This window comes from Pleurodeles waltl, chromosome 8, assembly GCF_031143425.1.
Source record: "Pleurodeles waltl isolate 20211129_DDA chromosome 8, aPleWal1.hap1.20221129, whole genome shotgun sequence".
NCBI classification, from domain to species: Eukaryota; Metazoa; Chordata; class Amphibia; order Caudata; family Salamandridae; genus Pleurodeles; species Pleurodeles waltl.
The window spans coordinates 1,103,520,152-1,103,544,988 of record NC_090447.1 but is presented as its reverse complement, the minus strand read 5'-3'; positions in this window follow the sequence as shown (position 1 = coordinate 1,103,544,988).

The window sequence follows — 24,837 nt, the reverse complement described above, 5'->3', positions numbered from 1 at the left end:
GATCCTGCCCTGCCACGTCTGCCAAAGGGCCAGCGGTTCTTGCCTGGAAGGGCCCAGTTCAGCGGTTCTTGAGACGGCGGTCCCCAGCGGAGCGGTGCTGGAGCCGGCGGGGCCCAGTTCAGCGGTTCTTGCCTTGAAGGGCCCAGTTCAGCGGTTCTTGAGACGGCGGTCCCCAGCGGAGCGGTGCTGGAGCCGGCTGGGCCCAGTTCAGCGGTTCTTGGCTTGAAGGGCCCAGTTCAGCGGTTTTTAAGACGGCGGTCCCCAGCGGAGCGGTGCTGGAGCCGGCGGGGCCCAGTTCAGCGGTTCTTGCCTTGAAGGGCCCAGTTCAGCGGTTCTTGAGACGGCGGTCCCCAGCGGAGCGGTGCTGGAGCCGGCGGGGCCCAGTTCAGCGGTTCTTGCCTTGAAGGGCCCAGTTCAGCGGTTCTTGAGACGGCGGTCCCCAGCGGAGCGGTGCTGGAGCCGGCGGGGCCCAGTTCAGCGGTTCTTGCCTTGAAGGGCCCAGTTCAGCGGTTCTTGAGACGGCGGTCCCCAGCGGAGCGGTGCTGGAGCCGGCGGGGCCCAGTTCAGCGGTTCTTGCCTTGAAGGGCCCAGTTCAGCGGTTCTTGAGACGGCGGTCCCCAGCGGAGCGGTGCTGGAGCCGGCGGGGCCCAGTTCAGCGGTTCTTGCCTTGAAGGGCCCAGTTCAGCGGTTCTTGAGACGGCGGTCCCCAGCGGAGCGGTGCTGGAGACGGCGGCCATTCTATGGCCAACTGCTCATTGCCTGGTGGTGCCCTCCTGGGCAGCGGGGATGGTGCTCCTTCAATGCCCACCTGGGCTGTGGGTGGTGGGGCCCTCCTGGCCAGCTGGGCTGGGTCCTCCCTGGGCAGCGGCTATGGGGGTGGTGGGCTCTCCCTGGGCAGCTGTGCCGGTTCCTCCCTGGGCAGCGGCTATGGGAGTGGTGGGCTCCTCCTGGGCAGCTGTGACGGCTCCTCCATGGGCAGCAGGCCTGCTGCCTGACTTCTCCGCCTTGCTGCCCTTGCCCTCCTTAGTCGGGAGTCTGTGGCCCTTTCCTCCCTTTGGAGCTGTGGCTGCTGACGGTGTCTGGGTGGTGTCCTGGGGGGATGTAGAACCCGGGCTCCTGCGGCGCCCCTTCCGCCTTCTGCTCCTCTTCCCAGGGGGTGGGCTGCCTGTCCCCTTGCTGCTGGGCGAAGATCCAGACATGCGGGCTGGTGGGCTCCAATACCCCTGCACCCTTGTCAAGGGGGCTGCAGGGCTGGTGGTGGCTGAGGTGCTCTTTTTACCCCGACGAGAAGGAGGGGGGGGCTCAGGGTCAGGAAAGAAGGTAGCAGTAGAGAGATAGATTTTCTTAGGACAATGGAGAGTGATAGGTACAGTGGGAGTGGGAGTGGAGGGAGAGGATGTGGTTGTAGGTGAGTCACGTTTGCTGTCTTTGGGTGCAGGTGCAGGAGGGATAGGCTGTCGTGAGGTGGATGGCTGTTGGGTGGGTGGGTGGCTGCGTTTGTGTGGTGTGGAAGAGGGGGTGACAGACACAGTGGGAGAGGACACAGGGGACGTGTAAATGGCAGTGGGGGTGGTGACTGCACGTGTGCGGACTGTTCTGGTGGGTGTGCTGGTGATGGAAACACTGGCTGATGGTGAGGTGAATGAAGGTGTGAGTGTAGACGTCACTGGGAGGGAGGAGGGAGACGAGGAGGTGGGGGTCACAGAGGTGGAAGTGACTTGGCATGTCTGCATCGGAATGTTGCTCGTGTGAATGTCTGCGTGATGTGTGGTGCTTATGTTTGGATGAGCTGCTCTTGGGTGTTGAGGTGTGTGCAGGCTGGTCTGATGGTGTGGGTGGGACAGGCAGAGGAACAGGAGACTGGGAGGAGGGAGTTAGTAGAGGGAGGCAGGAGACAGGGACAATGGCTGCCGTCAGTGCTGAGGCCAGAGCCTGGAACGATCGTTGATGGGCAGCCTGACCCGAATGAATGCCCTCCAGGTACGCATTGCTGCGATGAACCTCCCTCTCCACCCCCTGGATGGCATTCAAAAGGGTAGTCTGCCCAACAATGAGCGTTCGGAGGAGGTCAATGACCTCCTCACTGAGGGCAGCGGGGGTAACAGGGGCAGGGCCTGAGGTGCCTGGGGCGAAGGAGATGCCCGGCTTCCTGGCAGAGCGGGCACGGGGCGAACGCTGAGGGGCTGCTGGGAGGGCGGAGATGGTGCGCTGGGTGGCGGCTGTACCTGTAATGGCGGGGGGCACGGATGTTGCCCCCCCCGCAAGGGAGCTCCCATCCGAGGACGTGTCCGTGTCGCTGCAGGGTCCAGTCGTCCCCGTTGTGGAGCTCCCCTCGCCCTCCGTCTCACTGGTCCAGTCAGACTCTGTGGCATGGCCCTCCTGGGCCATGTGAGATGCAGCTCCCTCCTGCCCCGATGCCACTTCTCCTCCGCCTGATGATGCTGATGCACACAAGCACAGAAAGACAAACAAAAAGGGGGGGGAGAGAGAAATAAAGAGATTTTGAGTACATGGATCACTGGTACAGTTAGCGGACATGACAGACACAGATGCCCCCTGCACTAAGTTGCGCACTTGGGGTCTGCTACGCATTCCGTGGAACATGCCCTACACGCCTAGAGTTGACAACTGCACCCATGGATGACACGGCCCAGGGATGGCTGTACTGACACACTACTGAGGGTGGTGGCTGGGGACACAGGGGCTTACGGGGGTGCCCAGCCTACAGATATCGCCCTGGCCTAGGGGGACCCACAGCCCTCCTCCCCCACCCAGACACCTCCACTGCGCGACAACAGAGTAGATTATGCGTGTACTCACCCCCTTGTGTCTGCTGTGCTGCCCTCACGCGCCCATCCAAATCAGGGTAGGCCACCGCCAGGATCCGGAACATCAGGGGGGTCATTTGACGGCAGGCACCCCGCCTACGTTGGGAGGCCATCCCCAGCAGAGACTCAGCGGTCTTCTTGGTCCCGCGGCGGATGTCCTCCCACCTCTTGCGGCAGTGGGTGCCCCGTCGATGGTGGACCCCCAGGGTCCGGACTTCCTTGGCGATGGCACGCCAAATCCCGATCTTCACATTCCCGGACCTATGTGACACGTACAGGGAGGGAGAAATACCACGTTCAAGTTTGTCTGCATTTTCGTTGCCAGTGGCCCAACGCCCCCCATCCCCGCCAGGCCCCCCGCCATGCCCCCCGCCAGGCCCCCCGCCAGGCCCAACATGCCGCCCATCCCCGCCAGGCCCCCCGCCAGGCCCCCCGCCAGGCCCAACATGCCCCCCATCCCCACCATGCCCCCCGCCAGGCCCAACATGCCCCCCATCCCCGCCATGCCCCCCGCCAGGCCCAACATGCCCCCCATCCCCGCCATGCCCCCCGCCAGGCCCAACATGCCCCCCATCCCCGCCATGCCCCCCGCCAGGCCCAACATGCCCCCCATCCCCGCCATGCCCCCCACCAGGCCCCCCGCCAGGCCCAACATGCCCCCCATCCCCGCCATGCCCCCCGCCAGGCCCAACATGCCCCCCCATCCCCGCCAGGCCCCCCGCCAGGCCCCCCGCCAGGCCCAACATGCCCCCCATCCCCGCCATGCCCCCCGCCAGGCCCAACATGCCCCCCATCCCCGCCAGGCCCCCCGCCAGGCCCCCCGCCAGGCCCCCAAGCCAGCCAGTGGCCCCAAATCCATATTGAAATAAACTCACTTGTTGGTCTGGAGGACCGTAGAGTAGCGCATACTGGAGGAGGACCCCATCCACAAGTTTCTCCAACTCTTCTCCAGTGAAGGCAGGGGCCCTTTCCCCAGGCGCAGCAGCCATTGTCCCTTCCAGACCGAGGTCACAGCAACACTTGCAGTATAGGTCCTCTCCTGTGAAAGTTCAAGTCGCGAGTGAATAAGTAGATAGAAAATGGCGGTCACGCCCGCGGCGGTGCGTACCGCGGCGGTGCGTACCGCCACCGCCGGCGCCCTTCGCCATTGGCTCCTGAAACCCATAGGCTTCAATGTTAACCAATGCGGCTTCGCGCCGCGGTCTTCGACCGCCGACCGCCGCGGTGTGCCACGCCAGCGCATTGACCTCACATCTCATTGTCACATTTCACAGGTCAGGCAGCCGCCATTTCGAGGGTCCACATGGCTCAATTTCAACTGCGTCACACAGGCCTAGGCCTTGCATAGCCACTCATACACGCCATTCACTGCATAGAGAATCGTTTACTGTGCAAGCTGTGAGTACGTACCTGTGGGTTGCTTGACTCTGTTCTCCATGTTGTCCTTCCTAGGCACCGTCCGCTGGGTTTGGCGAGGAGAAGGAGGAATCCTCCCGTGTACAGACCGCTGGTGGACCTGTCGACAATGGAAGAACGCCACGTTATACTGACCTACCGGCTTGACCGTGCCACTATACATGAACTGTGTGCCCAGCTGGAGCCCGACCTGATGTCCCCCATCCGCCAACCCACAGGGATTCCCCCTCTGGTGCAGGTCCTGTCAGTACTCCATTTCTTGGCAAGTGGGTCATTTCAGACAACAGTGGGAATTGCTTCTGGGATGTCTCAGCCCATGTTTTCGAAGGTGTTATCCAGAGTGTTGTCTGCCCTGATGAAATACATGAGGAGCTACATCCTTTTCCCTGAGGTGGGCGAATTGGCTACAGTGAAGGGTGATTTCTATGCCCTTGGACATATTCCCAACGTCATTGGTGCCATTGATGGGACCCATGTGGCTTTGGTTCCCCCAAGAGACAGGGAGCAGGTGTACAGGAACAGAAAAAGTTACCATTCCATGAACATCCAGGTGGTGTGTTTGGCTGACCAGTACATCTCGCATGTAAATGCCAAATTCCCTGGGTCAGTGCATGACGCCTACATCCTAAGGAATAGCAGCATCCCTTACGTGATGGAACAGCTAGAGAGACACCGTGTATGTCTATTGGGGGACTCTGGGTACCCCAACCTGTCGTGGCTACTGACCCCAGTAAGGAATCCCCGGACCAGGGCAGAGGAACGGTACAATGAGGCCCATGGGCGTACTAGGAGGGTGATCGAACGCACCTTCGGCCTCCTTAAGGCCAGGTTTCGGTGCCTGCATATGACAGGTGGATCCCTAATGTACTCACCTAAGAAGGTGTGTCACATCATCGTGGCCTGCTGCATGCTTCACAACCTGGCTTTGCGCCGCCAGGTGCCTTTCCTGCAGGAGGATGGTCAAGACGGTGGTGTTGTGGCAGCTGTGGAACCTGTGGAGAGTGACGAGGAGGAAGACGACGGGGCTGAAACAGACAACAGGGACAGAATCATTGAACAGTACTTCCAATAGGACACAGGTAACAATTCAAACATAATTTAGTAAATGTGAACTACTCTCCTGCATCTCTGCTGCCTGTCTATTTGCCCCAGTGTATGATGACTGAGTTGTGGCTTTTCCCTCCCTATTTCAGATCTGGGGTCCCCACTACGAGTCCTGTGCTTCGTTTCCCCATGGACTACAGCTTTGTGGCAGCTGTTTGTTGACTTCACTATGTACAAGGACATATTTGCACTGTCATGTCAATTACAATATTTTGAAATCACAGCCAGACTCCAGATAGTTTTGTGCAAAATAGGTGTTTATTTCAGTGCTCAAAATGGGATGGGTGGTTTCAAGTGGGTGGGGGCTATGGTGAAGGAATGTCCATGGCAGAGTCCAGAGTAACAGTCACACAGGTGCATTGTCCATAGGCCTGTGGAGAGATGGAGCATGGGCAGTTCAAGGATGGACAGGGTGACAATGTGGGACAGTGGGATGACATCAGGTGGTATCCTTTGCTGGCGGGGGTCTTGACATCCTACTCTGTCTTCTGGCGAGATCTCAGGGCCCTCTTGCGGGGTGGTTCTTCTCCTGCAGGAGGTGGGGGTCTGGTGGGCTGCTGTTGTGCGGGGGCCTCCTGTCCACTAGCGCCGGGGGAGGTGGTTGGCTGTTCTTGGTCCAGGCTACTGGCAGGGGCCCTTTGTTGTTGTTGAGTGTCCGTCCTGGTGTTGATGAGTTCCTGCAGCAGCCCTACCATGGTAACCAGGGTGGAGGTGAGGGCTCTGATGTCCTCCCTGTACCCCCGATAGTGTTCCTCCTGCAGTACCTGGATCTCCTGGAACCTGGCCAGTACCGTTGCCATCGTCTCCTGGGAGCGGTTGTATGCTCCCATGATGGTGGTGAGGGCCTCGTGGAGAGTGGGTTCCCTGGGCCCGTCCCCCCCCCTGTCGCACAGCTGCCCTCCCAGTTCCCCTGTTTCCCTGGGCCTCTGCCCCCTGGCCGGTGTGCCCACTACCACTGCCCCCAGGTCCCTGTTGTTGTTGGGGTGGTGGGTTATCCTGGGTGCCCTGTAGTGGTAGACACACCGCTGATTGACGCGCCCTGGAGACAGAGGCATGGGCCCGCTGGGTGGGAGCTGTGCTGGTGTTCCCGGAGGGGTTTGGGTCTGTAGTGGCCTGTGGCTGTCTGAGGGGAACCGACTGTCCAGAGGTCCCCGATGGTCCGGGCTGGTCATCAGTGTCCAGGTCGACAGAGCTGCTGTCATCGCTGACGGCCTCTTGGGTGGGGGGTGTGGAGAATTCTGGGCCCTCCGTGGCGGTGTGTTGGCGGTCGGGTCCTGCAGGGGTATAGAGGTATGGTTGTAGTTTCAATGGGTGCCATATGGGTGTATCTGTGGGTTCCCGTGTCCCCAAGTGCTGGCATTCGTATGTGGGGGCTTTGGTGAGGGTGGCTTGTGGGGGGGATGTGTATATGCATTGGGCATGCTTTGGTGATGGGTGTCCATGCTTAGTGGACGCATGCAGGCCTAGGTTTTGGGATGTGTGGGTTGTGATGGTGAGACATTGGCAGGGAATAGGTGTGCGGGGGGTGGGGGTGAGGATGGTGGTGGGGGTGAGGGTGGGGGTGAGGATGGGGGTGAGGGTGGGGTTCGAGGATGGGGGTGAGGGTTGGGGTATGATTTGGCATGCAGGTGGGGGGGAAGCAGTATTGAAGCTTCAACTTACCAGAATCCATTCCTCCGCCGACTCCTGCGAGGCCGTCAGGATGCAGGATGTTCAAGACTTCCTCCTCCCATGTTGTAAATTGTGGGGGTTGAGGTGGGGGTCCTCCGCCAGTCTTCTGCACGGCGATGTTGTGCCTGGATACCATGGAACGCACCTTCCCCCGTAGGTCGTTCCATCGCTTCCTGATGTCTTCCCGATTTCTGGGGTGCTGTCCCACAGCGTTGACCCTGTCGACAATCCTCTGCCATAGCTCCGTCCTCCGGGCAATGCTGGTGTATTGGACCTGTGTGCCGAAGAGCTGGGGCTCTACCCGAACGATTTCCTCCACCATGACCCTGAGTTCTTCGTCTGAGAAGCGGGGGTGTCTTTGGGGTGCCATGGAGTGGTGTGTATGATGTGTGGGGTGGAGTATGTGTAGTTAAGTGTGTTGAGTGTGGTGGTGTGTGTTGTTTTGTGTGTGGATATTGTGTGGGTGATGGTGTAGTGTGCCTCTGTGTGATGGTGTTCTGTGATCGCTGCTGTGTCTCTCAGTGCTTCTTTTTAGATTTTGGTCGAAGGGGTTTGTGGGTGATGTGGGTGTGTGTTTTATATTGTATTGTGTGTGTGGGAGTGGTGTGTGTATGTGTATCAGGTGTGTGGAATTCAAATCGTCCAATGTGGCTGAGTTTTGTTCGTTTGTGTGTATTCTGACCGCGGCGGGGTGTACCGCCAATGGAAATCCGCGTTTGAAAGACCGCCGCGTGGATTCGTGGGTCGTAATGGCATGGGCGTATTTCTGTTGGCGTGACGGTGGAGGTTTGGTCACCTCCACTTTTCTGCCGACGCTGGTCTGGCGGTCTGTTGTGGCTGTCGGATTTTCGGAGGTTTGGCTGCTGCGGGTCAGAATGACCGTGGCGGATTACCGCGACCGCGGCGGAATTATGGAGGATTTCTGACCGGCGGTGGGCGCCTTTTACCGCCGAGGTCAGAATGACCACCAGTGTCTGTTATTGTGTGTTCTTCTGTGTGTTGGCTGTGTGTGTGCTTGTGGTGTGTTCTGTGGTGCTTGTGCTTGTCTTTGTGAGTCCTGTCTGTTGACTTTGGTGCATGCTCGTCTGATTGTGTGCTTGGGATGGGTTGGGGGAGAGGACTCTGGGACTGGGTACAGGTAGTTAGAGGGGGGAACGGAAGAACTGTGGACACTGGCTGCTATCAAAGAGGAGGCCAGAGCCTGAAACAATCTCTGTAGGCCAGCCAAGCCAATGTGAATGCCCTCCAGGTAGGCATTGTATTGCTGCATCCGAGATGCCAGCCCTTGGATGACATTCGTTATGGTTGACTGCCCTACAGAGATGGATCTCAGGAGGTCAATAGCCTCCTCAGTGAGGGCAGCAGAGCTAGCTGGGGTAGGGGGTTAGGTGCCTGCAGTGAAGGAGACACCCACCCTCCTGGGTGAGCGGGCACGTGCAACTGGGTGGCGTGCTACTGGGGGGCCGGTGCTGAAATGGGGGTGGCGGAAGATGATGATGCCGGGGTGGTTCCAGAGGGGTCCATCACCACAAAGGAGCTCCCATTGGAGGAGGAATCAGAGTCAGTAGTATCAGCTCCTGTCTTCCCCGTGGTGCTCCCCTCGCCCTCTAACCCACTGGTCCCCTCTGCATCGGTGGACACTGCCTCCTTGGTCCCGTGAGCTGCAGCTCCCCCACTCGCCAGTGCCCCTGCTCCTTCGCCAGATGATGCTAATGCACACAAGATCAGGAGAAGAAAACGAGGGATGGCGGGGGAGAAAGAAATGGAGCAAAGGACCAATGACAGCAATAACAGCACATATGGCATACACATCACAATGACTCAATGGTAATGTACATTATGCAGTGACAAACACAATACCACACCATTGTCTGGGAACAACAGCTGAAATGAACTCTGAAGAAACTACCATCTGCACACCTACTGAGATACACTAATCCATGTTTGCCTGTTGAGAAAGGCACAGCTACCCTTGCTTCGTTACAGTGACTGCACAACGTGCAATTGCCAGGTCACACCACCTAGGCAGTGAATGTCAGAGCATCACTCCAACACTGTTGAGTGAGGATGTAGGCCCTTACTGAAGCAGAAATCCCAGCAAATGACTGATACCAATTATATATTGCACTCACCATAGCAATGCAGAACTATACAACATTACCTACAAGGGCAAACTGAGGCATGCACTGACTATTACCTTGGTATCCAAAGACCATGCCAAGCATTAGGAAACAAATGTACACAGTAAGTACTCACCCCCTTGTGGCTGCTGTGCTGCCCTCAAGCACCCAACTCTGGGTTGGCAACCGCCAGTATGTGGGCCATTAGGGGGGTCACCCCTCCCTCATTGGGAGCACGTCCCCAGCTGGGACACTGCGGTCTTCTGTGCCCAGCATCTTAGGTCCTCCCACCTCTTTCTGCAGTGGGTGCTCTGCCAGTTATGGACCCCCAGGGTCTATACATCCTTGGCGATGGCATGCCATAACCCTTTCTTCTGATGGACACTGACCTGCATAGGAAACACAGACAGAAGGACACCATTAACTGCACTCTTCAGTCAGTTACGGCAATGAACTACATACTATGTAGATTCCACAATCATCATACACATCACCTGTACCTCTGTGTACATACTGTATGCAGCAGACAACATTCTATAAAGGACGCACTGCATGCACACACACATATGTTGCATCCAAAATACCTAAAAGGTGCTCACCTGTTGATATGGAGGCCCATTCAACTGTCCATACAGGGGTAGGACTCCATCCACAAGCTTATCCAGTTCTTCAGATGTGAAGGCTGTGGCCTATCCCCTGTAGCATGGGCCATTGTGGGTTCCAGGCAAAGTCACAGCAGCTCACGCAGTGGAGGTCTTTCTTAAGAGGGTGAAAGTCAGGAGTCAAGTGACTTGGGCTTCTAAAAATGGCAGTCACATGCGTGCCGGTAATCAGCATCACCCCCGGCGGTGATCATCATTGGTCCTTGTGCTCAATAGACTTCATTGTTAACCAATGAGGAGTTGCGTGGTGGTTTAGACCGCCCTCCGCCAGGATGTCAAACACCGGCGGAGTGAGGTCACTTCCACCTGTCCCTGCAGGAAAGGCGGTGCCATTTTCTGGTGATTGTTATCATGGTAGTCAATTAAATGTGCATTGTAGGTACTTATGGTACACACCAAGGCAATTCTGACACTTCTACATTATACATTTGGTGGGAGAATCTGGCTGTTCAATAAGAGCACATACCAGTGCACTGCTTGCAGAAGACTAGTTGACAAAACATGTTAAATGTGATGGTACAAATCACGTCCCACAACTTGGACTACATCTGTAAAATCTGTAAAGCAGTATGACAAATTAATGGAAATATATGGTATCAGTAGTCTGTTTGCATGTAGAGTTCACCAGAGCAGATTCCAATCATTGGTTGCCTGAAATGTATGAGACAACTCTATTTACTGTGATTTTTTTGTGTTTCTATCTTTTCTGCTATCACACACTTGTGATGTTTTGTCTGTTCAGATACCAACCACTGCGGAGGAGGAGGAATGCGCCCATATACAGACCCCTAGCTGGCTTGCCAACACTGGAGGAATGCTATATAATTCCCACCTATCATCTGGACAGGGCAACAATTACCGAACTCTGTGAACAATTGGAGCCCGATCTCATTCCTGCTCTTTGTAGTCCTACTGCGATACCTCCTACAGTAATGTGGTGTCAGTGCTCTACTTCCTGGCCAGTGGATCATTGCACATGACAGTGGCCTGGGCTGCAGGTATGTCTCAGCCAATGTTTGCTAAAGTGGTGAGTAGAGTTTTGACTGCCTTGCTGAAACACATGAGCAGCTATATCACATCCCCTCAAAGTGATGATTTGCCCACTGTTAAGGCTGCTTTCTATACAGTGGGACATATTCCACATGTGATTGGGGCCATTGATGGGATAAATATTGCTTTGGTCCCTCCCCGGATAAATGAGCAGGTGTTCAGAAATAGGAAGAGTTACCATTCTATAAATGTGCAGAGGGTGTGCCTTGATGATCAGTATATGTCCCACGTTACTTCCAGGTAAACAGGATCTGTACATGATGGCTACGTAATGAGGAACAGCAGTGTCCCACAGATGATGGCGCAACTAGAGAGAGAGTCTGGCTCATTTTTGAGCAAGGTGTTTCACACAATGTATGTCACTGTATGTTACGTGGAGTTGCCCTCTCTGCTATTTTACACATGTAATGTGAGTTTCTCACCATTTCCAGGTGACTCCGGCTACCCAAACCTATCCTGGCTGTTGACACCAATAAGGAATCTGAGGACAGAGGCAGAGAATCGATACAATGAGGCACATGGATGGACCAGAAGAGTCATTGAAAGAACATTGGGCTACTGAAAGCCAGGTTCAGGTGCCTTCATATTTCTGGTGGATCCCTACTCTACTCCCCTGTAAAGGTCTGCCAGATAGTGGTGGCCTGCTGCATGCTTCACAATTTGGCCCTCAGAAGGCACTTGCCATTCTTGCCGGAGGAGGGGGAGACAACACACCTGTGTTTCAGCAGAGTAAACTGAAGACAGTGATGAAAATGGTAAGGAGGAGGATGTGGACAACAGGACACATGTGATACACCAGTACTTCCAATGATAGCCAGGTACGACTGTAGTTCTGTTCATGCCACCAGTTAAATGAAGAGCTGTGTGAAAGCAATGATATACCAAGCTCAATGTGTGCATGATGAAACCTGACACTGTTCCATCTGTGGGTAGAGTTGTCAGTGGTATGATGATTGGTTAGAAAGCTAATTCTCTGTTTGAATGTGCTTACACAACCTCTCTGTAATTTCATTGTCCTTGACAGTTTGGCCTGGACTATGTGTTATAGAGGAGGGATATGCTCACTCAGAACATGGCATAGCTAAAACTGTGCTATCTTGTCTAAGCCTTTACAAAAGGTATGTATTGCTCACAAGTAGAATTTGGAGTTCATTGCAGTGCAACATTTTAAGTTGATGTCACCAGATGAATGTAGACTGTCATGTTACAGGGGCTCATGTTGCTTTACTTCCCTTTACTGCTAATCTGAATGTTCTAAAGGTTTTTCTATTTTCAGATATTGATGTGGTAACTACTGTGTACTCATGGAATGCCTACAGACTGCTTTCACACAGTTATGTTGATGGTGACTTGTGGCAAGCACTTACACTGGGAATGTGTACCACAAGGTGTCTGTAAATTGGATGGATTCACACTTCACATGATATTTGCACATGGAATAAAGGTCAAGATATTACATGTACATGCAAGAAATGAACAAATCACTCTGTTGTGTTTAAGTGTGTTTATTTCAATTACAAAAAAGAATGGATAGTGCAATTGAGTTGGGTGATGGTGGACAGAATCTTCAGTGTAGTGGCCCAGTTATTTTGTAGCACAGATCCAGTATTCATGGGGCCATAAGACAAAGGAGCAGTGGCAGTCCAAATTGAACAAGGTGTCTCATTGGCACAAAAGAGAGACATGTTGGTGAGGCTTACTTCCTGGCAGTGATTTTGGTCTTGGCTACAGTCTCATGAAGGATGCCTGGTTCACAGGGAACGTTTGCAGGGTGGTTCTTCTGCTAAAGAGGGAGGGGTGTTGGTAGTCTGTGAGTCCTGTGGCAGGTCCTCAAGTCCAGCTGCAGCAGATGTAGAGGGCTGGTCAGTAACCTGGCTGTAGAATGGGCCTGTTGGTGTGTTGTGGACTCACGCATGATGGTGACAATTTCACTGAGCACCCCTGCAATGGAAGCCATGTTGGCATTGTGGGTCTGCAACTGCTGCATGACCTCCTGGTGATGTTCTCTCTGCAGCCTCTGGTTCTCCTGCAAGATAGTAAGTACCTGGCCTATCCTATCCTGGGATTTCTGGTATGCTCCCAGGACATGTGACAGTACCTCTTGGGCAGTCGGTTCCCATGGTGGGGCCACCCCATGGTGCACAGATATCCTCCCACTGGCCCTGGCCTCTTTTGCCTGTGTCCCCTGAACTGTGTGCCCACTCCCACTGACACCAGTACCTTCTTTGTCTTGCCTGAGAGGTGTTGACTCCGGTCCCTGTACAGGTTGGCACTCTGTTGATTGACGTGTCCTGGGGACAGAGGTTTGTGGATGTTTGGTGGCTGCTGTTATCGTGGAGTCTGATGTGGGGTGCTCTGGGGTGGACTAGGTGTTGCTTGTGGTGTCTGACTGAGCAGTGGTACCAGATGGCCCAGAGAGATCTTCCAGATCTAGACATCCAGAATAGCTGTCATCACTGGGGACTTCTTCTGATGGAGGACTGGGTAGATGTGGCACATGCTGCCGGCTGACATTGGCTGGGGTTCCTTGTGGACATGCATGATAGTTGGTAATGTCATCCTCAGATACATGTGCAGCATTTATGGGTTTCCCTATGGGATGGGTGTCATTTTTCCACCTTTGGTTTGTGTATGGTGATGCATTGTGGGATTGGAGTGCTTCATGCTGACCATGCCTTACTTATGTGTGTGAATGATGACCTTGGAAAGGTGTGATTTATGTGGGTTGGGCATGCAGGAGAAAATTGTTGAGGGTGGTTATGGGGGTGGTTCTAAGTTTAGGATGGAGTGAGTTGAAGGGAGATATGGTGATGGGGAGACATGCCATGCAGGTGTACGTGGTGGTGGAGAAGTAATGGTGACTTACCAGTGTTCAGCCCTCAAATGATTCCAGTGAGGCCCTCAGGATGCACAATAGCCAAGACTTTTTCCTCCCATCTTGTTAACTGTGGGGGAGAAGATGGGGGTCCAACGCCAGTCTTCATGATGGCAATGTGGTGCCTGGATACCATTGCACGCACCTTACCCCATAGGTAATTCCACCTCTTCCTTATGTCATCCTTTTTGTGTAGATAGGTTCCCACAGATTTCACCTTGCCCACAATTCTCCACCATAGCTCCATCTTCCTGGCAATGGATATCTGCTGGACCTGTGCACCAAACAGCTGTGGCTCTACCCTGGTGATTTTGTCAACCATGACCCGCAACTCTTCATCAGTGAAGCGAAGGTACTTTTGTGGGGACATTCCGATTGTGTAGTGAGTGTAGTGTGTGTGTGTTGTGCAGAGGGTGGAATGTTGTGTGGGGTGCAGGTTGTGTGAGTATGTGGGATGCAGTGAAGTAGTAATTGAGTGCAGTGTTGTGCATGTTTGGTGTAGAGGTATGATGTGGTGTGTGATGCGTGAATGGTGTATACGTGGCTATGGTTTCTGTGTGCAGTTCTAGGGATATGTAGGCTGGCAAGGTATAGCAGATTTTAGGATTTTGCAAAGAATAATGGGTTGCGTGGGGGATGTATTTTAGTGCAGTTGGTGGGTGTGTACGGTGTACGTGTATAAGGTGTGGCTAATTCAGTCTGGCCAATGTTGGCTTCTGTTGTTGTAGAGTGGCAAAATCGACTGTGGAGGTCCACACTGCCAATGGGTTACTGCCATTGATGGAGCGCTGTGGTGATTTGTGGGTCAATATTTGGAAGGCCGTTTGTTGTTGGCGTGGCGGTGAAGGTGGTGGGAACTACTCTCTCCCACATTTGTTGGCTCTTGTGGTGTTGAAATTATGGCTGCTTTCTGGTGGTTTTGTTTTGGCAGCCGTCACCATGGCGGTCTTCGGTATAGACCACCAAAGTCATAATGAGGGCATGTGACAGGATTTTATACATTTCTGAATACAAATTGGTATTTACTTACTGCTGTTCCTGGATTGGTTGGTAACATCACATAGAAAATGATGACTACTTATCAGAAAAATTATGAGATAATGGCCAAGGTGGCTTGGAATTTCCTAGAATTAACTACTGATGTCAGCAATAATTGGCTACCATGCTTACCTATTAGTTTACATGTCTGTGGTGACTGTAGTATTTGTACTATTGGAATGAACAAGACACAAGCATTTTGTTAAAATACCATGAGGAGGCACGGTATCAAATAGTTTATCAACTGCAATAGTCAGTGGATGGTGTATGTGATAGTAAGCAGTTGCACCAAAATGTATGTAGGAATAACTAAAAGAACACTGAAGATTGGGACATTAGAATACAGACAAGCAGTGAAACATCAGGAGGTTAAATCCCCGCCGACAGAGCATATTAATCTAAGTCACCTATTAAGAATTTTGATTTCATGGGACACAAAGAATTGAAAAGGATATCAGAGGTGATGACTTAGTTTTGAAACTCCACAATGCATAAACAAGGTGGATTATTACATAGAAGGCAGTAGAGATGGAGTTGAATGTGGAGCATGTGATGCACTACTTTTTATAGGCTAGTCTTAGATATGGCATATGGACATAGAGCAACTGTTATGAATATGGAATCCTGCCTGCTGGAGATTAAGATGAACAAATCTACCTGGCGGATGTGATGGTAGAACATGGAAGTGTAGCCTTGAATATAGGGTATACCTTAAACAGAACAGGTTGGGTTTAGGGAGTGTCCATTGGAAGGAACAGGATGATAGAGTTTCCAATCAACACATGGTACTGTTTGTTGCCTCTTGGGTCCACATGCACCTTCTGGTAAATATACCTAGGACCCATGGTAGGTTTCTGGTCACTTGGTGATTCATTGAGATATATCAATTTCCTGGGTGCAGTGCTAATTTTCTCTGTAGGATGTACGACCAGCACACATCATTAACAGAGTATGTTGCATTTGTCTGGGTGTACCAATGCTCAGGAATTATGATGTATTGGGAAGTGTGTGATTCATTTAGCACACTTGGTTGACTGGCTCCTTGTTGGACAACTGGTTATGTTTCCACTGTCTAATTTTGGTCTAGAGATGTATTTCTTATGTTTGGGTACGTAGAAGGTTAATAGTTGGACCTGGAGAATATGATGATATGCCTATCCCAACTTTGATGCTTTGGGACATCTGATTTGACGGCTAAGTGTCCAATCCATGTATGGTATTATTGGTTTCTCTCTTGTCCGCAGGTCTTGCTCACAAAGTCTAAAACATAGAAGGAAAATTGTTGGGCTTGGTAAATAGGATGATATCCCTATTATGTGATGCCTTGGGATATCTGATTGGATAATTCAGTGTCCAACCTATGTATGGCACTGTTGGTTTCCTCTTAGGTCCATTGTGCCTCTCTTCTTTCAAATTCCTGCTCAGGTTACAAATGTGTGGTGGCATTTTTGTTTGGGATGTGAGCGCTAGATATAAGTACACTTCGGTAATCGTGGATATGTATTTCTATGGTAGCTGGACACTCAGAACCTGTATTGTACATATGACAAATGGCTCGAACGGTTAACAATATGAATATCCCGGAATGGGGACATTCTTTGTTTTGGCCTGTTGGAACATTGGAAGTTTCAGTGTCCAATTGGTGCACGGAATTGGTGGTTTTCTTATTGGTTTTTGTGCCTTTTGCTAAACTACTTGATAAGAAAGGCCACAGGGTGGAAGTTGAAGCTTCTGGCTTTTCTGATTGGAGATCCCAGTGTCCAACCAGCACACAGCATTGTTTGTTTCCTCTTTGATTTATTTACCTTTCTAAAACTTGCTGAGTAAACGAACACCCAGGGCTCTTTTTATTCAATCATGTGGGATCCAATGAGGATGCAGTATTTACTGGTATCTTTCTGGTCAGTTTAACATTCTATTGTTATCTATTGTGTAATAAAGTTTTTTTTACCTTAATACGGGTAGATGTTTGTAAATCTGTGCTTTTTTAGGTTCTACTGTGGAAAAGGAAACATTTTTGCTACTGGAAGGACTTAACTAGTCAAGAGTGAACAGTCACATGGATAATATGTGAGTTGGGGAAAGTTTGAGGAATGATTCATTGAAATAATGTGTTTTATAAAGACGATCAATGTCAGTATTTCCTTAGTTGGTGGGCTTTTTAATATGTATATCTCATTTGACCTTATGCATTTATACATGTTTAAGTTTGAATTGTTGACAGATATTATGCAACATGAACCACATTAGTATTATGAGAGGTATAGTCTAAATTAAACAACAATGTGATAAAACATTTTTTTATTAGGTGTATTGTACCTTAAACGATTCCATTGTGCTGTTTTTCTAATAAAAGTAACTGTGGGGGGTCATGAAATGTTTTAATTTTATACAGGAAATAGTTTTTATTGGTGTTTGGAATTGTCTGATGATGTTGTACTATATTTGTTCTTCTTATGTTTTCAGCCCTGGTGAAGTCCCAACTTAGGTATGAAACAGGTTGGCTGGGCTGATGTTGAATGATTAGTTAAGGAAAATATATGGAATTTAACATGACTTATGGCCCCGCTTCATTGGATTTCTAAGAAGAACTTCACACTCATATGACAAGATTCTCAAGAAATGTTTTAGAATCATTCAAGTCTTTCAGCCTTTAAGGACTTCCTCAGACTTCTTTAGCACTCCCTCTTATATATTGTCTTGTTTTGTGTTACATTCACTTAGCAGTAAGGGAAGATAACTTGACTTAGGGCCTGGTTTAGATCTTGGTTGTTGCACTGCCAAGCTGCGTCGATGGCAGACCCGAAAAGACTATCAAGCCAGCTGTTTTCCGCCCACCGTATTTCGATGTTACAATTCCGCAAGGGGATGGACTGGTGGAGGATTGCTGATAGAAAGAGTTGGAGGCAGGACCCAATAGACCTCGGACAATGGCCGGGGCTATGCGAGTGAGGTAAGTGACACACTTACACACACTGCAAAATATAACTTGCACTACACACTACAAAATATACACACAGTAACTCATTGCCATTCCAACACAACCCAACCCATACATGAGAAAATACACATACATTTATGCCACAACATACACACCATTTACACTGCATTCACACACTACACAACCACAAAAAAACAACACATCTACAAAATCATCTACACAAACACACTCATATTCATGGACAACTACACAGAGCACGACAATGGCCACCACAAAACACTCACCTGAATATATCACAAGGTAACACAACATAAACAACATTGGTCTCACATGCAAGTGACATGCATACAAACACAACCACACCACCCACTTTACCTCCCTCCATCACAAACAGCCAATGCGCACACACAAACACACATATTCAAATACTGACTCACATACACAACAGATAACAAATCTACCCGTACAGGTCGCCTTGCAATGTGTACACATGGACACTGTTGTCCAGTGTGAGTATACCATCACTGTGGTGCCAGCATTCATTTTGTACTGCATGATGACACCACAATGACAGCTGTGTATGTGTGTGATATGCATGTTGTGCCATAGTTTCACAGCCATGTGTGACACAACTGTGTTCCCAACATATGCATGTCACAGTAATTTAAAAACATATGGTGACATGTTTATGCCTGCAGTGGTCCCTACCTCCTAAGCAGTGCCACCTAATATACCCTGGCAATGCGGTGTCCCTATCTGCGAGTCGGGCGATGGGCCGGTTGTGTTTTCTCCCTGGGTCTGTGGCTGCAGTGATGGCAGGTGTTGTCTAGTTGTGTCCAATCGAAGGCAGAGGTGGAATGGGGAAAAAAGGTGACTTTTCACTCCTCCTTTCCCAATCTCCTCACTCAAACATGATGGTCGAACCCACACTATTTCCTTGGCGGTAAGGCACATTCAAATTTGCACAGTGGGAAATGTGTCTGGGGATCCACCATCAGTCAGTTTTCCCTATGGTGTCGTTGATGCGGATGTTGTTTTTTGGTGGATATGGCAGTTTGAATGCGGGCTTTCATCTATTGGACTGGCAACATCTAAGTATGGCAAACAGACTGTTGCAGTAGGGAGGGGTTTTCAGTCAAAAAGTGTTGATGATACTGAATAATAATACATACAATACAGCATGGAGGGGGGTCACCATAACCAAGGCCACTCTCTCTCCATTTGAGCATGAACAATAAATGGAAAGCCTTCTCAACACACAAGCACAGTCTGAATACTCTGCAATCTTCACAGTAGGCTACCAAATCTATTACTGTAGTCCTACAGTACCAGTCTACAGGTATACACATTAGGGGAGAAGGACAGCCTAATAATAAAGCAGAAGAAAGCTTAAGATATAGATTAGTACATACAGGACTACAGAAAGAAAAATATTGAACAAAGGATAATGCAGGGAGGGGTAACAAGAATAAATAGTAAATAGAATGAAGAAGAAAATTTGAAAAGTAAGTCACAGTAGAAGAGAAAGAAGGATACATGATTCTATTGGGGAGGGGTAAAAGTTAGAGAAATAAATACTATTAAAGAAAAAAGACTGGGGCCAGTAGAGTATTCAGCCACAGCCACGACACTGGTGCCCTTCTCAGCACAGCCATCTGATGTCTTCTTCTTGCCCTTGGATGCTGATGTAAGAAATAAAGAAGATAACAAAAATAGACGAGTGGTACAGTTAATCTTCTAGAAAATATTTAGACAGGAAAAGGCCTAGGCAGTAACATATTGACATTGTACTTTTCTAAATCATATTGCCTATTTTATTGAGTTGACCTATTTCTAATTTCCAAAACCTTAACTAAGTCATATTCAAAATTTTCTAAACCACATTTGCCAATACTAATGCATTGCAACAAATGATGTTTGCTTCATAAATTGCAACCCACTTTGATGGGTCAACTCAGTCAGTTTCTCTTTCAATGCATAGATGCATAGATGCATACTACACATCACAGGGAGATTGCTTGGGACTGTACGAGCTACATAAAATGAAAAACACTGAAAACACTAACTCACTGATACTATATTACTATTACCACCAAAGTAGCACTATTTTGGTGACAGGGGGACAGAGGAGTCAGTGTAACTTCTTTTATAATCAGCCGTAGCAAGTACTTACAGAAATGAGGAGCACTAAGCACCTGGCTCACTCAAATTGAATCACACAATATTCGTAATGTTATGTGAACTTAACTTACCTCTGAGTGTGTGCAGCATGGTATTTGAAAAAAAGTAGCATTGTAAGACACAATAAAATTAGTAATAATTACTAGGCTAGTACTACTGTTCTCCAAGCCCTGAAACCTGGATGCCCAGCAGGTCGATCAGGAGAGTGAGTGACTGTATAACTGCTTTGTCGATGTCTGACTGGGTATGAGTGGGCGACTGGATGTATGGCTCTGTAAGTGCACATGTAGATTGGTGAAATTTAAAAGCACATGTCCTCCATTTTAAGCACAAAGCACCCTGCCCTACGGCCAACATACAGCTTACCTGAACAGTGACATATTTAGGGAAATGAGAGTTTAAGGCTTGTTAAAGGAGTGTTAAATGACAAGTTGACCTGGTAGTAAAACTACACATACAAGCTCTGCTTTAGGAGGCCTGAGGCATGTTGAAAAGGCTTCTTGGCTGGGTGGGTGACTAGGTTGTGTCAGTACTTGATTACATATCTGAGTGAGTGTACCAGTTCTTCTGTTGCATGCCACCAGAGTTTGAAGTAAGCATAATGATATAGGACTGGCTGTTTTAGTAACTCTATGGGTCTCTAAATTTGTATGGAAGTGGTGATATGAATTGCTTACTGGCTGTGTTAGTGAGTATAGGGGAATGTAACTGGGTCTCTATGATTTCACAAATATGCCGGTGAGTTGTTGTATGGTTGGGAGACTGGATGTGTAAATGGACATATTGGTCTGTAAGTGCATGTGTAACTCAGTGAAACAGTCTGTCCTGTGCTGTGCGATCTTGTGGCGGCTCCAGTGTGAACTGCAAACAGCTCTGGTGCGGGAGAGCGAATTATGGCACAAATTGAGATATCTTCATTGTGGTTGTTCCATTGCAACAGCCGTCTATGTCAGTTGTACGGATGTAGGTACCAGCCAGTGGCGGCCACCTTTAGACGTCAAGCATGAGGACGTACTTTGCTGCATGGTGGCTGATTACGGTGATCCACACACCTGGTGATTTGTGAACTTAGATATTCATTATTTCTCACCTTGCATTTGACAAAGCGGATTACTTCTTATTAACAAAGTGGTAGCGGTGATCTGCTTATCTCATTAAAAAAAAAAAAAAGGATTTTTTGTTTCCATACTTTGCAATTATTATTTAATTTCTTATTAATTGTACTGGTACAATAAGCATTGCTAATTCTTTATTATGTCATAAATTCATCCATCGTCATTTTTTCTTTCTGAACCTGGGGAACCACCTATACTATGGGAACATTGGATTGATTTATTTGAGGCGTATATAGAGGTGTTAGAGGAACAAGAATGCTCTCTGGAAAGGTATTTAGCCCTATTAAAGCACTGATTGAGTACTATTGGCATTAGGGAGTTTAAAAATGTACCTGTAATTGAAAATTCAGAAAATGTTAATGTTTATCATCTTGCTAAAAAACAATTACATGAACATTATGGCAAGAAAATAAATGTTGCATTAGAAAGATTTAAGTTTTATTCTAAATCCTAGCATTTTGAACAAATGTCATATGATCAAGTGCTGAGGGACCAGTTGCTAATGAAAACTAAATCTAGTAAAATTCAGGAAAAACTATGGTCCTGTGGTGGTGAAGTATCATTGCTATTGAAGTAGCTATAAGCATTGAGGTCTTTGAGAAGTGTATTCAGACTGTGAGGAGAGATACTCGGGACCACAATCTTCAGTTGATAAATGCTATTTCCTTAAATAAGAATGTTAAGGAGAAGAAAACAGAGTTGAAGAAAGGTTTTCCAAGATCCTGTGATAGGTGTGGAGCTAATGACCATTTAATGAATTGTAAGAAGTGTCCTGCGATTTGCAAAATTTGTAGTTCATGTAAAAAGATTGGCCATTTCAGCAAGGTATGTAAAGGCTATAAAAAGAATATAAGTTATGTGTCAGATTATGAGAATTGTGAAGAGGAGAGGATACTGGATGTTGTGTTAAGTGTTTTGAAGGATGACTGTGGTGTGTCTTATAGACCGTTCAGTTTAACGTCTTGCAAGTTAGTTATATACGACTGTGAAGTGGATGCTATGGTAGATTTTTGCACCTGGTTTACCATTATGTCTAAGGAAAGGTTTAGCAAGTTGTGGCCTAAAAGGACTTTAATCCCTGCAGATGTGAATCCCGGTAGTTACACTGGTCACAAAATACCTATTTGTGCATGCGCATGTTAGTTTTGGGAATAGGCATTGCAAAGATAAGCTTTATGTGGCTGCTAAGGGACAATTTATTCTTTGCTGGCCACATATTAGGGAACTTGGTATAAAGCTCAACCCTTCAAGAGATCTACCTGTGTATGTGGTTCATGAGTTGATTGATGCTCATTTGGAGTATGATGAGCTTGACCAGCAATATCCTGGTGCATTCTCCAAATCTTGAGGTAAATTAAAGGAGTTTAAGCATAAAATCATATTACGTGAAAATATTTACCCTGTTAGACACAAAATAAGGAATGTACCAGTGAACTATAGAGCTAAATTGAAGAAAATATTGTGAGACTTCTGTGAGAAAGATATTGTAGAACCCATTGAAAGTTCTGATTGGATGTCACCTGTGGTAATTTCTGAAAAAAGTAATAGTAATTTAAGACATTGGCCCTCATCATGACAGTGGCATTAAAAACGGCCTACTGCCACGGCAATGACTGCCAAAACACCGTCGCTGTGGCTACCAGCCGACCGCCATATTATGACCATAGCCGGAATTGTACCAGATGGATGGCGGAATTCCGGCGCCGGTCATGGCGGCTGATGGCGGGAAGGTGGTGCTGCTGCCAGCAGCAGCGCCACGCCAGTAGACTGCTGCAGACTGTATCATGACCCATGATACGGCCTGGCGGTGTTCTGTATGTAAGTGTGTGTGGATGTGTGTGTGAATGGATGTATGCATGCGTGGTGAATGTGGGTATGAGTGTGTGTATGTGTGTGTATGATGGTGCGTGAATGTGCGTGTTTGTCGTAGGGTTTGGGAGGGGGAGGGTGAGGGTGGGGGACGACTCTGGGGAGGGGGCGGGGAAGACCTCTATAAGTGACAGGGAAGGAATTCCCTGTCACTGACAGTGCCTACCACCATGGTTTTTGTGGCGGTAAGGAAGCCACAAAAACCGTGGCGGTAGGCGGGGTCATAATCCCACGGGTGGGACAGTGACAGCCGCCTGGCTGGAGACTGTAGTCTCCAGTCCAGCGGCTGTTACCACCCTGGCGGACGAGTGGTACATTGGCAGTTTGGCTTGAGACAAACCGCCAATGTCATATTTTGGGGAAAGGTACCGCCAGCCTGTTGGCAGTACTTTTCTCCAAAATATTGCCATCCGCCAGGGTCATAATGATGGCCTATGTGTCGATTTGAGATCTGTAAATGTGTCAGACTCACCAGATCCTCGGGGTCTGCGCACATTCCCAACATGTCCACCACAAGACAGCTCCAATACTCTGAATAGAATGTCACAGAGTCTAAGAGAGTCGAAGTGGGGAAAAGGGGATTAGGTAGGGAACAGCTGGGAAGGAGACCTGTAGGAAGCAAAAGGTTAGAACGCACAATATCAAAATTATATCAGATTAATCTTTACTAGACTATGATTCTAAGCATTGTCATATTGTAACCATGGATAACTTAAGCATGGACTAATTAACTAGGCATCAAGATGTCTGGTTACCTGGGAAGAAATTAAGAATGATTAATACAACTTCTCAATAAAACCTCTTAATGAATTGTTACACATTGACTAGAAAACATAAGGATAATGTCTTCTGAATCAAACACAGTCTTTTTGCATGAGGAGAAGGAAATAATCTGAACGTTTTCTGGAACACCATAGGAGTTGAATTAAGGGGCTTATTATGCACATATAATGCAACATCTAGAATTCTAACACTTAGACGGTCATTCTGACCGCAGCGGGCGGCGGTCGCCGCCCGCCATGCGGTCACCGCCGAATGACCGCCCCACGGTCAAAAGACCGCGGCGGCCATTCCAACTTTCCCGCTGGGCCGGCGGGCGACCGCCAAAAGGCCACCCGCCGGCCCAGCGGGAAAGCCCCTGCAACGAGGAAGCCGGCTCCGAATGGAGCCGGCGGAGTTGCAGGGGTGCGACGGGTGCAGTGGCACCCGCCGCGATTTTCACTGTCTGCAAAGCAGACAGTGAAAATCTGTATGGGGCCCTGTAAGGGGGCCCCTGCACTGCCCATGCCAGAGGCATGGGCAGTGCAGGGGCCCCCAGGGGCCCCACGACTCCCATTCCCGCCAGCCTGGTTCTGGCAGTGAAAACCGCCAGAAACAGGCTGGCGGGAAGGGGGTCGGAATCCACATGGCGGCGCTCCCTGGGCCAGGGGAAAACCGGCGGGAAACCGCCGGTTCCCCTTTTCTGACCGCAGCTTTACCGCCGCGGTCAGAATAGCCCAGGAAGCACCGCCAGCCTGTTGGCGGTGCTTCCGCTGCCCTCTGCCCTGGCAGTCAGAGACCGCCAGGTTGGAATAAGGGCCTTCGTTTTTGAAAATGCAGAAACATGAATTGCGCACATTGCTGATTTCCAATAAGAATATGTAAATGCCATGAAATGGTTGCACACAATGAATATCATGAGTTAAGCACAAGAAATTAACCGCGCGTCTTGATGATTAGAATCCCACCATGTAAATGCCGTGAAATGGTAGCGTACAATGAATATCATGAGTTAAGCACAAGAAATGAATCGCGCGTCTTGCCGATTCGAAAACCACCATGTAAATGCCATGAAATGGTAGTACACACTGAATATCACGAGTTTAACACAAGAAATGAATCTTGCGCCTTGCCGATTCAAATGCCACCATGTGAATGCCAAGAAATGGTAGCGCACAATGAATATCACAAGTTAAGCACGAGAAATG